This window comes from Macrobrachium nipponense, chromosome 13 (assembly GCF_015104395.2).
Source record: "Macrobrachium nipponense isolate FS-2020 chromosome 13, ASM1510439v2, whole genome shotgun sequence".
Classification (NCBI taxonomy): Eukaryota; Metazoa; Arthropoda; class Malacostraca; order Decapoda; family Palaemonidae; genus Macrobrachium; species Macrobrachium nipponense.
Window position 1 is genome coordinate 12,025,425 of NC_087206.1, and position 13,881 is coordinate 12,039,305.

At 35.0% G+C, this 13,881-nt stretch overlaps 1 protein-coding gene across 2 annotated transcripts in view; it reads left to right on the forward strand.

Moving 5' to 3' along the window:
- The first annotated feature begins 3,800 nt into the window (after positions 1-3,800).
- LOC135225645 (uncharacterized) overlaps positions 3,801-13,881 on the forward strand; it is an 80,545-nt gene continuing 70,464 nt past the window's right edge. For both annotated transcript variants that reach the window (XM_064264971.1, XM_064264972.1), the window contains exon 1: positions 3,801-4,112. The gene's annotated coding sequence lies outside the window, so the exon portion shown is untranslated. The remainder of the gene's footprint in view (positions 4,113-13,881) is intronic.

Consider the following 13,881-nt stretch of genomic DNA (forward strand, 5'->3'; position numbering starts at 1 on the left):
CTCTTACCATACAGCTTGATGTCGTCCATGAACATCAGATGGTTGATTCTGTGCCTCTCTTTTCTTGAGTTGGTACCCGGCATCCATACTTCTGTAGTACTTTTGTCATAGGGAATCATGGCTACTACGAAGAGTAGTGGGGACAGTGAGTCGCCTGGAAGATCCCTCTCCTGTTATTACCCTCTGCTAGTCTTGTTCCAGAGTTGTAAGTATTGTATTCCAGTTGCGCATTGTTATTTTGAGGAAGCTGATGGTGTTTTCCTCTGCCCCATATATTTTCAGGCATTCTATTAGCCATGTGTGTGGTATCATGTCGAAGGCTTTCTTATAGTCTATCCATGCCATGCTTAGGTTGGTTTTCCTTCTCCAACTGTTCTTCATTACCATTTTGTCTATCAGGAGCTGGTCTTTTGTGCCCTACACTTCCTTCTGCAGCCTTTCTGGTTGGTGGGGGATGTGTTTGTCTCCTCCCTAGGTAGTTGTATAGCCTTTCACTGATGATACCTGTTAGTAACTTCCAACATTATTTTGGTAGGCAGGTGATAGGCCTGTAGTTACTGGCTATATTTCCCTTACTCTTGTCTTTTTGTACTAAGGATGTTCTTCCTGTGGTCATCCATTTGGGTGCTTGGTGATTTGTGATACAATGCTGGAGTTGTTCTGCTATTCGTGTGTAGGGCCTTGAAGTTTTCAGCCAGTATCCATGGACTTCATCGGGACCTGGGGCTTTCCAGTTTGGCATTTTCTTTAGTTGTGTCTGACTGTCTGTCGTGATCTCTGTGAATCTTTGTTTTATTCTCCCTGTTTCTTCTTTCTTGACTTCCTGGAGCCATGTTGCATGTTTGTTGTGTGATACCGGATTGCTCCATATGTTTTCCCAAAGTCTCTTACTTGGTTCGGCTTCAGGAATTTCTGGTGGTTGTCTTCCCCTCTTAGTTGGCTGTATAGTCTTTTCTGGTTGGTTCCGAATAGTTTGTTCTGTTGGTATCCCTTATTCCTGTTCGTGTACCGTTGGATCTTATGTGCTTTTGGCCTTAAGCCTCTGTTTTACATCTTCTATTGTGTTGTTTAGTCCCCTCTCTTGTACTTTGTATTTCTCGTTGAGTTCTCCCCTTGTTTTCTTGCTTTCTTAGCCTTTTTTTCTGCCATCTCTTTTAGTTTTACTCAAGTCAGAATCTCATCACCATGATTTGCTTTTCCAGGCGCCTTTTCCAAGGAGGTTGCTGTTTGGTTTCTGTTGGGTGGTTGTGCTGGTGGTGTTGGTGTTCGAATCCCCATCAGTTCTCGCTACTAATCTTGCTCCTGCATATGTCAAGTTATTTGTTTCTGTGATACTGGTGGTGTGTATTAGCCCATTATTCCTTGACCTCACTTGTTTTCTCCCTTAATTTCTTGGTGTTGTAGGCTTTCATGGAGGGGATCTTTGTTCTCTCTGTATTTGGCTCCATCCATTGTCTAATCTTTTCGACCCATTCCGTCCTCTCTGTTACTTCGTCGGTGTTTCTTCGTGTGTCGTTGTTTGATACTCATCTTCCCTGTCGTCCTTCTGTGGTATCGTCTCAGTCGTCTTTCGTGTAATTAATTATTAATTAATTAATTAATTATTATTATTATTTATTATTAATTATTAATTATTATTATCTATTATTATTATTATTATTATTCATTATTATTTTATTTATTATTATTATTATTTTATTATTATTATTATTATTATTATTATTATTATTAATTATTATTATTATTATTATTATTATTAATTATTATTATTATTATTAATTAATTATTATTAATTATTACTATTATTATTAATTATTTTTGTTATTATTATTATTATTATTAATTCTTATTATTATTATTAATTATTATTATATTTATTATTTTATTATTATTTATTATAATATATTATTAATTATCATTATATATTATTTATTAGATTATATTATTATTATTATTATTAATTATTCAGAATATGAACCCAATTCATATGGAACAAACCCCCCTACAGGGGCCACTGACATGAAATTCAAGCTCCCAAAGAGTATGGTGTTCATTAAAGAGAAGTAACAGAAGATAATGGGAAATACATAAAGAAGGAAAAATAAATTAACAAAGTAATCAATAAATACGGAAAAATGCAAGCAAATTTTCAAAATACAAGGAGAACTGTATTGGGGTAATAATGCATTGTATCTTCGCTTGAACTTCTTCAAGTTATTTACATGACATCCTCAAAACCAATGGGAGAAGAACAGTACGAATTTAAAAAAAAAAAAAACCGGATGAATTGCTTATTATGAAACATATGGGTAACAACTGTAAGAGTAAATTAAATAAATAAAAAGGTATGATGAACAAAAGGACTATAAAAGCTATGATACGGCAGCGTCACATACGATGATATATGAAGATAAAAGCCCCATAAAACACTATTTTAACGTTTCAACCATATATTTCGAGCACTTACTATTGATATATGTATAAATTGGGTTATGAATAGAACACGGAGCGTCTGATTGTTTCCAGATAAAGCCACTGTTGATTAGCGATAGTGAAGAGAAGCTTCTAAGAATGATGAAAGAGTTTTATAGTGTCACTAACGATAAAAAAAAAAAAAGTTGAAAGGAATGTTGGCGAGGGAAAGGTTGAGGGAAAATGGATATCAGGAAAAAGAAGGCTATGAATGTAAGGATGGGAAGGATGGGTTGTGATAAAAATGGGAGTGTATACAACAAAGACGAAACAAGGAGAGAACACAGTGTCTCTGCAGAATATATGACAGACAAGGGGAACGTCTATGAAGGGAAAACTTTTGAATGTACAGCGGGCCGGGTGACTGTTAACGCGATAAATGAATGCTTTTGAGATAAGCTGCTTTGCATGAATGTACAATATAAGAAGGCGAGGTTTGAGATACGGCAACGGGCTGATTAAAAAGGCCAATTAGGCACGATGAGTGAAAACATGGAACAGAATGTTGATATACCTGTGAAATGTTGATTTACCTATGAAGTTTTGGAAGGACGAAAAGGAAACTGACCGTGCTGAATAGATGCAGTAGAAGAGGTCTACTGCCTGAGAAGTAGTAGTACGTACAGCGCGGGTAGAGGGAGCCAGACAAGTTGCTGATGGGCACCATTTGGAGTTGAATGTGTGCCTCGGGAGGCATCATCTGCTAAAAGAATGTAAAAGTTTACTGGTAGAGAACACACACACACACACACTATATATATATATATATAATATATATATATATATATATATATATATATATATATATATATATATAAACAACTAACTCCAGAAACAGAATGACTACAAAACAATAATTCGCTGACGCCAAGCGAATACGCGCACTGGCAACCCTCCCCAAAATATATCACTTGTAATACGAAGGGAAGACAGGTAAGAGCCTATGATGACTCATGGTGAGATTTAACGTATCACCTGTACTTATTTGGGAGCTGGAAACGGAGTTTTCGTTCCGGGTACCGTCCAGTATCAATCCAGGCGGCACACTTCCTTTCCAGCGAACAATCGACCAACGTTTTCCGTTTCGAATATCGCTTGTCTGTCTGAACGTTTTTATTTTTTCATTTTTACGTTACAGTTCATTGTACTCAATGGTATTCTTTTCGAACGATGTCTGTGCAAAATCGAAACGGAAGGGCATTGTTTTCCTCTCTGCAATGTTTACAATCGGGTCAACAGCGTGAGTTATCAACGGTGACTCGAGTTTTCCAAGAAGTACGACACGTTTTCCCGTTGCTGCCGGGCCGAAGGTCGGGTATCTTCTACACTTGCCAAACAAGAGTACGGCAAAGAGTTGAAGTGGACCTCAGGTTCGGTGCAGTTTGAGTTGGCGCGCGCGCGTTTCTGATAAACAAAAGTGCGAGCTTAGTAAATGGTGCTCATTTATTACGAAATTAACATTCATACAAATGTCTCATTGTTAACCAAATTAACATAACATTTTAATATTCAAGATGTAAATGGTTGTTCGGTAGCAGGCTGTTTGTTAGTGAGAAAATTGGAAAATTAATTATCGACATCCTGAAGATAGGGGATAAAAAAATCCTACCAACGAGTTTTATCCTGAAGAATCCTTTGAGGTGAGTTGAGTTGTTTTCATGAAGTAATATTATCAAGAGAAATCACGTTATATGCACTATATATATTAGATATTATATATATATATAAATATATATTTATCTAATATATAATTACATATATATATATATAAGTATATATTATATATATATAAAGGTTAATGCCTAAATAGCATCATTTTTTCCTTCGTGGCAAAAACCTTATTTATACATAGCATCACGTTGTATTATCCTTCGTGATCAAGTTAGTTAGTTATTCGCCTTTCATACATATATATATATAATATATATATATATATATAATATATATATATATATATATATATATATATATATATATATAATATATTATATATATATATATATATATATATATATACATACACACAAGTCCTGTGACTGGTGTGTGTGTGAAACCATAGCACAATGAAAGTCAATATATAAATAATTTGGTTCTCAATAACTTAAAATGTACTAAACTGACAATATATTTATTCTGTTTTAAAAGAAGAATAGAAATACACCCATCACTTTAATCATAATCTAAATAGCCAATAAAGTATGCTATACTATTTGGCATTTACAAAATTACTTAATCATAAAAACTATGATGTTACCATATGTCATAATTTTGTAAATATTTCTATAATCAATTGAAATTAAAACATATCATTGGTGTTCAAGGTAATTACGAAAATACTTCAAGAGCAAATTGCGTTTACCCTGTCACTTCAATTTTCCTAGTCTCTTTAACATCTAAAATTTCTTAACAGGACACTTCTAAAAGAAGTGAAACCGAATTCAAAAACTATACACTCACATACCGTTGAACACGACAGCAAGATCAAAATAATTTTGCAACGGACTTGCATTTGTATTAAGGACATTATGTAGTTACAGTATGTTTCAGACGATGGATTCCTGAATATAAGAAGACGAGAAGTAGGTAAGATAGGTTAGGGGCAAAGAAAATCATTCTTTGTCTTGGCACCATGCTGTTAATAAACAATTACCAGTAAAATAAAATGAAACTCTTCTTGAATAACGTATAGCATTCAAATTGCACCTTGCAAAAAAGAAAGTATCCACACTACTTTTTTTTGACAAATATTCTCAAAGCATAATTTTTTATTTTGTTTTGGGCTGACACTGAACCTGTTCTTTTGATATTTTGTTCTTGTTATCTTACTTAAAAAAAACAGGATTTAAAAAATTGCAACTATTCTTCTTTTAAAATGACAAAAATGTTAGTCTTACAACATGAAAACTAACTTCCCGCAGACCTTTAAAGAGAAAAATCGTAGGCACAGGAGCGCTCAAATCATATGGATGAACACAAAAATATGCTTTATATAGCAGGGTACATGAATATGTATTATATATAAATATATAATACAGATATTATATAACATTAATGTGTGTGCGAGCGTACAATTCAGTATTAAAAAATCCCACCACCCCTATATGATCAATGTTAACATAACTTCCGTCTCTACAGCTTATTTATATGTGTAGCTTTTCCAGGAGTTACGTTTGGCCAAAAACTGAACATCGTAACTAAGCAACCAGAAGATTTAAGAAGATTAATCATGCATGTCTGAACGCTGACAAATCCTCCTTATTGGATCACTTGGGGGTCTCCCGGCTTTCCATCTCCACCTTAGAAATTATGTTTTCCGTATTCGAAGAAGATCGAGAAGCCCCTTCTGGAGTCCACAGCCCTTACTGCCTGAAATCTGGCTTGAGGTTGGGTACTGCGTTACTTACATGACGAACACTGCAGTGACTTTTGTGACTTTTGCATGTTTTCAGATTCGCTACCTTAATTAGGAAATGATGTATGTGTGAAAAATCACACATACAGTGTAGTTCCTGTCTCTTGAAAAATCACGTGTTAATGAGATTAAAATCATATATATATATATAGTATATATATATATATATATATATATATATATATATATATATATATATATATATATATATATATATATATATATATATATATATATATATATATATATATATATATATATATATAGTATATATATCATATATATATTATATATATATATATACATATATACTATATATATATATATATATATATATATATATAGCAACATAAAAACTCATTTAATATATATATATATATATAATATATATATATATATATTAAAAATATAATGTTTACTCTGTGTGTGTGTGTGTGTGTGTGTGCGCGCGCGCGCTCGTTTCTATGCAAAACCCATAAAAGTGACGAAGAAAATAGCTAAATGATGATGCGTCTGTCTGGCGTTGAGGATCATCGGGTTTCATAATGACAAAAAAAAAAAATAGTGATTCATAAGTTCTTGGAATTGATATGAATCCTTGCTAGTCTTCGAAAGTACAAGAAGAATTTCACAGAGTTAGTTCATACGTTTATTTCTTTTATCTACATGTATCTTCATTATTTATATACCTTTTTAATCGAATCTTAATCATCCGCAAGAAATCGTAAATTCAACAAACCAAAGATGCACAACTTCGTCAAACCGTTAATTTCATGTATGCAAATAATGCTATACTACTTTTCACTTTTATTCACACGTTAATTGAAATTCTAAAGCAAGAATGTTATTATCTAGTTTTTATAGTTCTGTTTATGCGTATTTTAAAAATTATAGATTATCACTTTTTTAAATTTTTAATCAGCGACATTTTCATATCGTGATTTCAAGCTTCGCGTCGTCTTGGTACTGGTCTGAGAATTTAACATATAATTATATATATACATATATTATATATATATATATATATATATATATATATATATATATACATACATAAATGTATGCATGTATATATACATATATACAATATATATATATATATATATATATATATATATATATATATATATATATATATATATAAGTTGCATTTTGGGAAAGCGAGACGATACGGACTTTAAACGTATTTCATTAAAATTCTTTACAATAAAATTAAAACCTAAATTCAACAGGTGCAGTTTGGAGAGTGACATTTTCAGTGCTGAAGTTCTTGTTACCGGTTTTCTGAGATGAGAGAGAGAGAGAGAGAGAGAGTTTCCTGTAATTCAAGATCCTTTCAGGCACTCGTATGTTACAAAATCTTGCAAGTACTCCTCGTGACGTAAATTTGTCCCAAAAACATTCGAGAGAGAGAGAGAGAGTCATACCTCAGATAACTCCTTGAAAGTGAACTTAGCATTTGTGGCAAAGTCAGAATGCTTGCGATAACACCGAGTACAATGCCAGATTAGACGGATAAACGAGTTGAGAGTTCTCCGCAATTCTTACCTTGTATTTTTCCTTTTAACTTTATCCTCTTTTGTCTTCTATTTCCTCTTTCTTTCCTGACGGCAGATCACGGCTCACATCCTGCACGGCCGCTAAAAAATTTAGGTTAGCGTGAGAATAAAAAAAAAAGGAAATACAACCAAAAAATTGCTTTAGGAAGGACATTAGAGAATTAGAATTCAGTATTTAATTGTCAGGAAGAAGGAAAGATTAATATATGAAAATTTACATATTGTTATGTAAAGTACTTACTTACAAGAACAATGGAAGCACACTCTCTCTCTCTCCTCTCTCTCTCTCTCTCTCTCTCTCTCTCTCTCTATGTATGTGTTTTTATACACACACACACACACACACACACACACACACATATATATATATATATATATATATATATATATATATATATATATATATATATATATATTGTATGTTTGTATATGTGTACGTGCGTGTGTTCGTAAGACACAATCACTTGTTTCTGGCTCTAATTCTTATTAACGAAAACCCACAGTACACCAATAATTTATCGACATATGCAAAACCCGAACACCAGAACGAAAGGTAACGAAAAGAAACAGGGGAGGGGAAAAAGAAAAAGAAACAAAAGGAAATGGGGGAAATGTCACAAGGAAGTGAAAGGGGAAGATGGGGAAGAAGAAGAACAACAACAACAACAACTTGCAGTGTGTTTTTGCCCTATTGTTTTCGTCGCTGCTTTTTTTTCTTTTAAGCGCGTCGAGTACCGCCGCCAGGGGGGGGGGGGGGGGGGGGGGGGGGGGGGGGCCGGGGGGGGGGGGGGTGGGGGCCGCTGACATATTCGGTGTCTTCAGTGTAAAGAGATCGCGCATGTGATGCCCGGTGTCTACTGAAAAACAGCTGCTTTGTTGTTTGACTGTTTGTTCATTATCCTCTCATTTAATTACTCTTGAACCACCTCTTTCTCCTCGATGTCTACATAGCACCTTTTTTGTAAGACATCTAATAAGCTCAACAAAACTTAGATCATATATATATATATATATATATTTCCTATAGGCGACTCCTTTAATTCTTAAACTTAGCTTTTGTAACTTCCTATTTAATTTCATTACGGCGTCAATAACCTAGATGTGACTCCTTCTTAATTTACTGTGTTCTGTTTGGCTCGCTTTGTATTTTTTCATGATACATTGTGTCTGAGTATTTTTTGAGATGGATTGGATTATCTAGTAACCTGCTCTAAACTAGATCAAAATGCATTTCTACAAAATGTAAGTTATTGTCACATGTGAATCTATAGTATATATTTTTTCATAAGCTTTATAAGCTTGAAATGCGTTGCCATATAAGGTAAGTCATAGACACCTAAGAATTTAGCAACAATCAACTGTAAATTTTGATAATAAAATCAATATATTTTCATATTTTGGACAACACAAAGACAGTTTTTTTTACATACAAACATACACACACAATATACATTATATATATATATATATATATATATATATATATTATATATATATATATATATATAAAAGACAATGAGATACAGACTGAAGACAAGCCAAAAAAAAAAAAAAAAAAAACTGGTGCCATCTACTTTTGCATACGATATTAGGCTGGGGGAGCGCAATGTAAACCGACCGTCTTCCTGTTCCAACAACTTCATGGCAATTCCCCCTTATAAGGACGTGGAAGTTGGAAGCCTACTACTACTACTACTACTACTACTATCACGAGCTCTCACAGACAGGCCTCCAATGCTCCAATGCGCAGCCTATTTGAACATTCACTCCGGTTCCTGTAGGCCCTAACAGGGAGCGCAGGATCTAAGAAGGTCTTGGGAGGAGGAGGAGAAGGCTGTGCGCCTTCCGTAAAGAGAAGGGAAGAATCTCTGTGGCTTCTTCTTTAATAGGCAGGGAGGTGTGAAGGTATAAAAGTTATAAGAATGAAAAAGGATACACGAATTAAATTTTTCGGAATCTCCGTAAAAGGTTTTTTTTTTTTTTTTTTTTTTCTAGTATTATTCTAGGCCCGACCCAAAAGAAGATTTAAAAGAAAAAATAGGACATAACCCCCGAAAAGAATAAATAAATTTTAAAAAAAAAATCAGCCTATGAGGAGACTAACAATGTAAACAAAAGTCAACAAGCTCCGACTGATTATCTTTTTTTTTTTTTTTTTTTTTTTTTTTTTAATGATGTTCCAACTTGAGCACTGGCCTTTTGGGGACCTGCTGTTCGTCTCCTCTCTCTCTCTCTCTCTCTCTCTCTCTCTCTCTCCTCTCTCTCTCTCTCGGGCTTTCACCATACGTCTCGCATTACACGATTTTAAAAATGATGAATCCAGTTTACGGTGTGACCGGAATGTGATGATGATGAATGAGGAGGAGGTGGCCTTCGACACTCAACAGCGGGTTTCGTTTAACCCGTATTTCCTTATGAGGGATGATAACTATCTCTGAAAAAATGTTTTGACGTGGAGCCCTGCTCTGCTGAGAGAGAAAGAGAGAGAGAGAGAGAGAGAGAGAGAGAGAGAGAGAGAGAGACTTACTATTATCTGCCGTAGTGTTCTAAATAGTTTATGTGGGCAAGCTGTCACAATTGTATGGCATTTGTACTATCTGCGCGATTCTGAGAGAGAGAGAGAGAGCGACTTAAATATTATCCCCGTAGAATAGTGTTTCTAAATAGTTTCTGTGGGCAAACTGTCACAATTGTATGGCATCTGTACTATCTGCGCGATTGAGAGAGAGAGAGAGAGAGAGAGAGAGAGAGAGAGAAGAGAGAAGAGAGAGAGAGAGAGAGAGAGGCGCTTTTCAAAACACTTTCTTAGCCTCCCCCAATCATCTGGATAACGGTAAAATTAAAATTTCGGCAAAAAAGAAGAAGAAAAAACTTTCTTCACACGATAAACTGGTTTTGTAACTTTTGCATCCCGTGCAAACACTGCTTCTCCATTGCAAGTTTGCAAATTTCCTATTCAGTCTCTCAGCCGGTGCAGTACGTTGCTTGCAATATCGAATCAGGTCTAGAATTATCATTCGACTTAAAAGCATAGGCAGAAATGTATCATTTAAGTCGCGTAATGTAAATCAGGTCTAGAGTTATGATTCTACTCGTAAAAACAAGGTGTGTGTGTGTTCTATAAGATAGTGATATACGTATATGTATATATGTGTATAGATAACTCGACTGATCGCAATTGGAAAAATGTTGCAAGAACTGGTTCGTATAAAACGAAGACGACAGGTCCTCTTTAAAATAATTAATAGCAGGTTCTGCATTGAATTATTTTGCATTCGAAAGACTACCCAAAGATCTAATTCAAGTTATTCAATGTGGAAAGACCAGTTTTCAGACATAATTCACCCGATCCCAACTGAAAAGATGAGTTTGGAATACCAGTAGAAATGTAATCGTGAGATCAATTTAAGAGTCGCATTCTTGATATAGTTTGAATCCTTCGTGAGTCCCACGTAACATATTCTTATCGTGTCACAGTGATTCTATTGTATTCTTATTGAAGCGAATCTTGCCGGGCTGGGTTGTATGTAAATTATTTCATCAACAGGATTACGTGGAATTCTATTTGGCAAATCTGGTCGTCCATTTGAGTGAATACTCTTTCACAGAATTCTGCAGTGGTCGACATCTAGAATTATACTTTCGAGAATGATAAAAGTGGACTATGGAATTTCGTGAAATGGTGATTACTAACGGAATATCTCGAATAAGAATGACACAAACATATCATTTAGGGTATTAATACCCGGGAGGTAGCCTGCAATACCCTGGAATCTCGTGGTAATTATTTTTTAAGGACAGTTAGCACCAAGTCCCATTCAAGGCCTTTCTATCGGGCGACTAACCTGTATCGTATTCAAGGTATTACCGGTGCCGGACGAGTTACGTAAAACCATATCTATCATTCGAAATGGAAAGAAATAAAAGGTCTGCTGTTAGAGCAGGAACGACAGATCATCTGTCGTCTCTGGACTAGAATTGTAATATCAAGTTTTAGAGGACATGGTTTCCGATTACGAACTGGATTTCTTTTATTGATTTTCATTTTTTTTCTATTTCTACTTTCCCTCTGTATCCTCGCATCGTACGTGTTTATTCCGTTTCTACCTTATTTTATGGAAAGAAGTTCAGTCATTTGTAAAAAGGAAAGAGAAAAGTGCATTTCACCCCCCTGTTGGATGCAATGTGCATAAATAACCTGTTTCACTCTGTTTCTTTCAAGGTTGCACATATACTGATGCAGTCATGTGGGGTGGGGGGGGGAGCATAGGGAGGGGGAGGATGGAGGGAAGGTGGAGTAGTGTAGGTTGAGGGTCTGGGTGGCCTGGAATGGGAAACATTCTGGTAACTCGTTTCCGACGCATGAAGTCAGTGTCTCTCTCCTTCTTGGGTAATCTTTCCCATCACGGTAACAGGAATTCCACGGGGCAAGAGCGCTCTATCATAACTATCTTTACGACAGTATTTTCTTTAATAATGGCTGAATACTGTCATAGACCACAGGTGAGAACTCGATACTTTTCGAGAGTAACTTGAATCGCGGACTGGATGCCAAAACTAGTAATACTGTCAAATTTCATAAAAGAGAATTCGAAGTACCCAGTGTTGCCACAAACCACTGATGTAAATTCAAAACTCATTTGACTGTTGCGGTACAACACTCAATGGCATTTTTACGAGTTTATGTATCACATAAGAGACATGCAGCGTATCACTCAAGTACAATGATAAAAGGAAACTCTCTACTCTGTGTCAACAGAAAGTAAACCCAGAGAGAGAGAGAGAGAGAGAGAGAGAGAGAGAGAGAGAGAGAGAGAGAGAGAAGGAAATAATACTAATAATACCTCCAGAAATAAGACCAAAGGATAATATTCTTCTCGAAGTGGTCCTCCTCCTCCTCCTCTCATGATTCAGAATCCTCCGGAGCCAAATTAGTGACCTGGGAAACCATATTAGGGTCGTTGGGGTAACGCCCCCGCCTCCCCCCATCCCCTTGCGATGATTAAGTTCGTGGTATCGTTCATACCAACCGCGCACACACACTCTTGGACCGTTGGAGGAGTTCGTCAGTATGTACTACGTGTGTAGGTATATGTACGTGTATGTAGATACATTATATATATATATATATATATATATATATATATATATATATATATATATATATATAGAATTTTCACGTTACTTCTCTTACAAATTTTTAATTAGCAAAGCATTGTCTCAAGGAAGTAACAATAAACAGAGTTTTACCTCAAGTTTTTTTTTAAGCAGTCTAAATCAGAAGCGCTGTCATAGTCATTCAAATGCTGCTCACGCGAATTCTCTCTACAACCTCCTTTTATCGCACCGTCACTTATCAAGCAGAGAGAGAGAGAGAGAGAGAGAGAGAGAGAGAGAGCTATAAAAGTAATCCATCTGAAATGCATCGAACTTATACAAACAGAATGTCATCATTGGAGCGGTAGAGTATAACTTACATCATTTCTTCACTGGAACAGAATTCCTCATGATATATCACCTTTTACAACGCCTATGGTCATGCAAGAGGTGTGTGTCTCTGTGTGTGTGTAATCCCCTATCCCATACACGGATAGTTAATGATCACTCTAAATTACGAGGTAAGAAGCTCAATAATAGAGGGATTTTGTTTGTAAGTCAGTCATCATTATTCAAGGACCTCTACAGGAGTTGTTTTAAACCCTGGGGTTACTTTTCTAGTGATCGGTGGGACAGGTATAATGATCGAAGCCGCATGAAGAAGGCGATAGATCGCCCCTTGGCAAAACGAAGGTTATAAGTGTGATTGGAAAAGAAAACAGGTTTGTATACTAGGAAATGCCATTATATTCAGCTTAAAGTCTATAAAACACATGATTTAGTATTTGTATCTAAATAAACACAAACATAAACGCATAGGAAGGTGAATGACATATAATAACCATGCGAGATATATAGTATAATAATATATATATATCTATATATAATATAATAATATAATAATATATATGTGTGTGTGTGTGTTCGTGTGTGTGTGTGTGTTACAGAATTGAGGTAAGCACCCTGACACCAAAATTGTTTTGTGACTCAGCCCGTAAGACAGATGCGCGCTGGCCATATCGCATGTTATCATACAAGTGTTTGTGTGTGTGGAGAGAGAGAGAGAGAGAGAGAGACTGCAGGCAGTATATATCCTTTCGTATGTTGTCGACTATGTTTATCTATGATAAGATGAAGATAATATGAAGACCATCTCTTAGCATCATACGGATCTGAAAGGATTGGTGATGTCAAAAATTTAATAATTTGTCAATATTCATTCCAATTTGATTCCTAAAGGATATATATACATATATATATATATATACATATATATATATATATATATATATATATCTATATATATATATATATATATATATATTGTAGGAAGCCCACTAA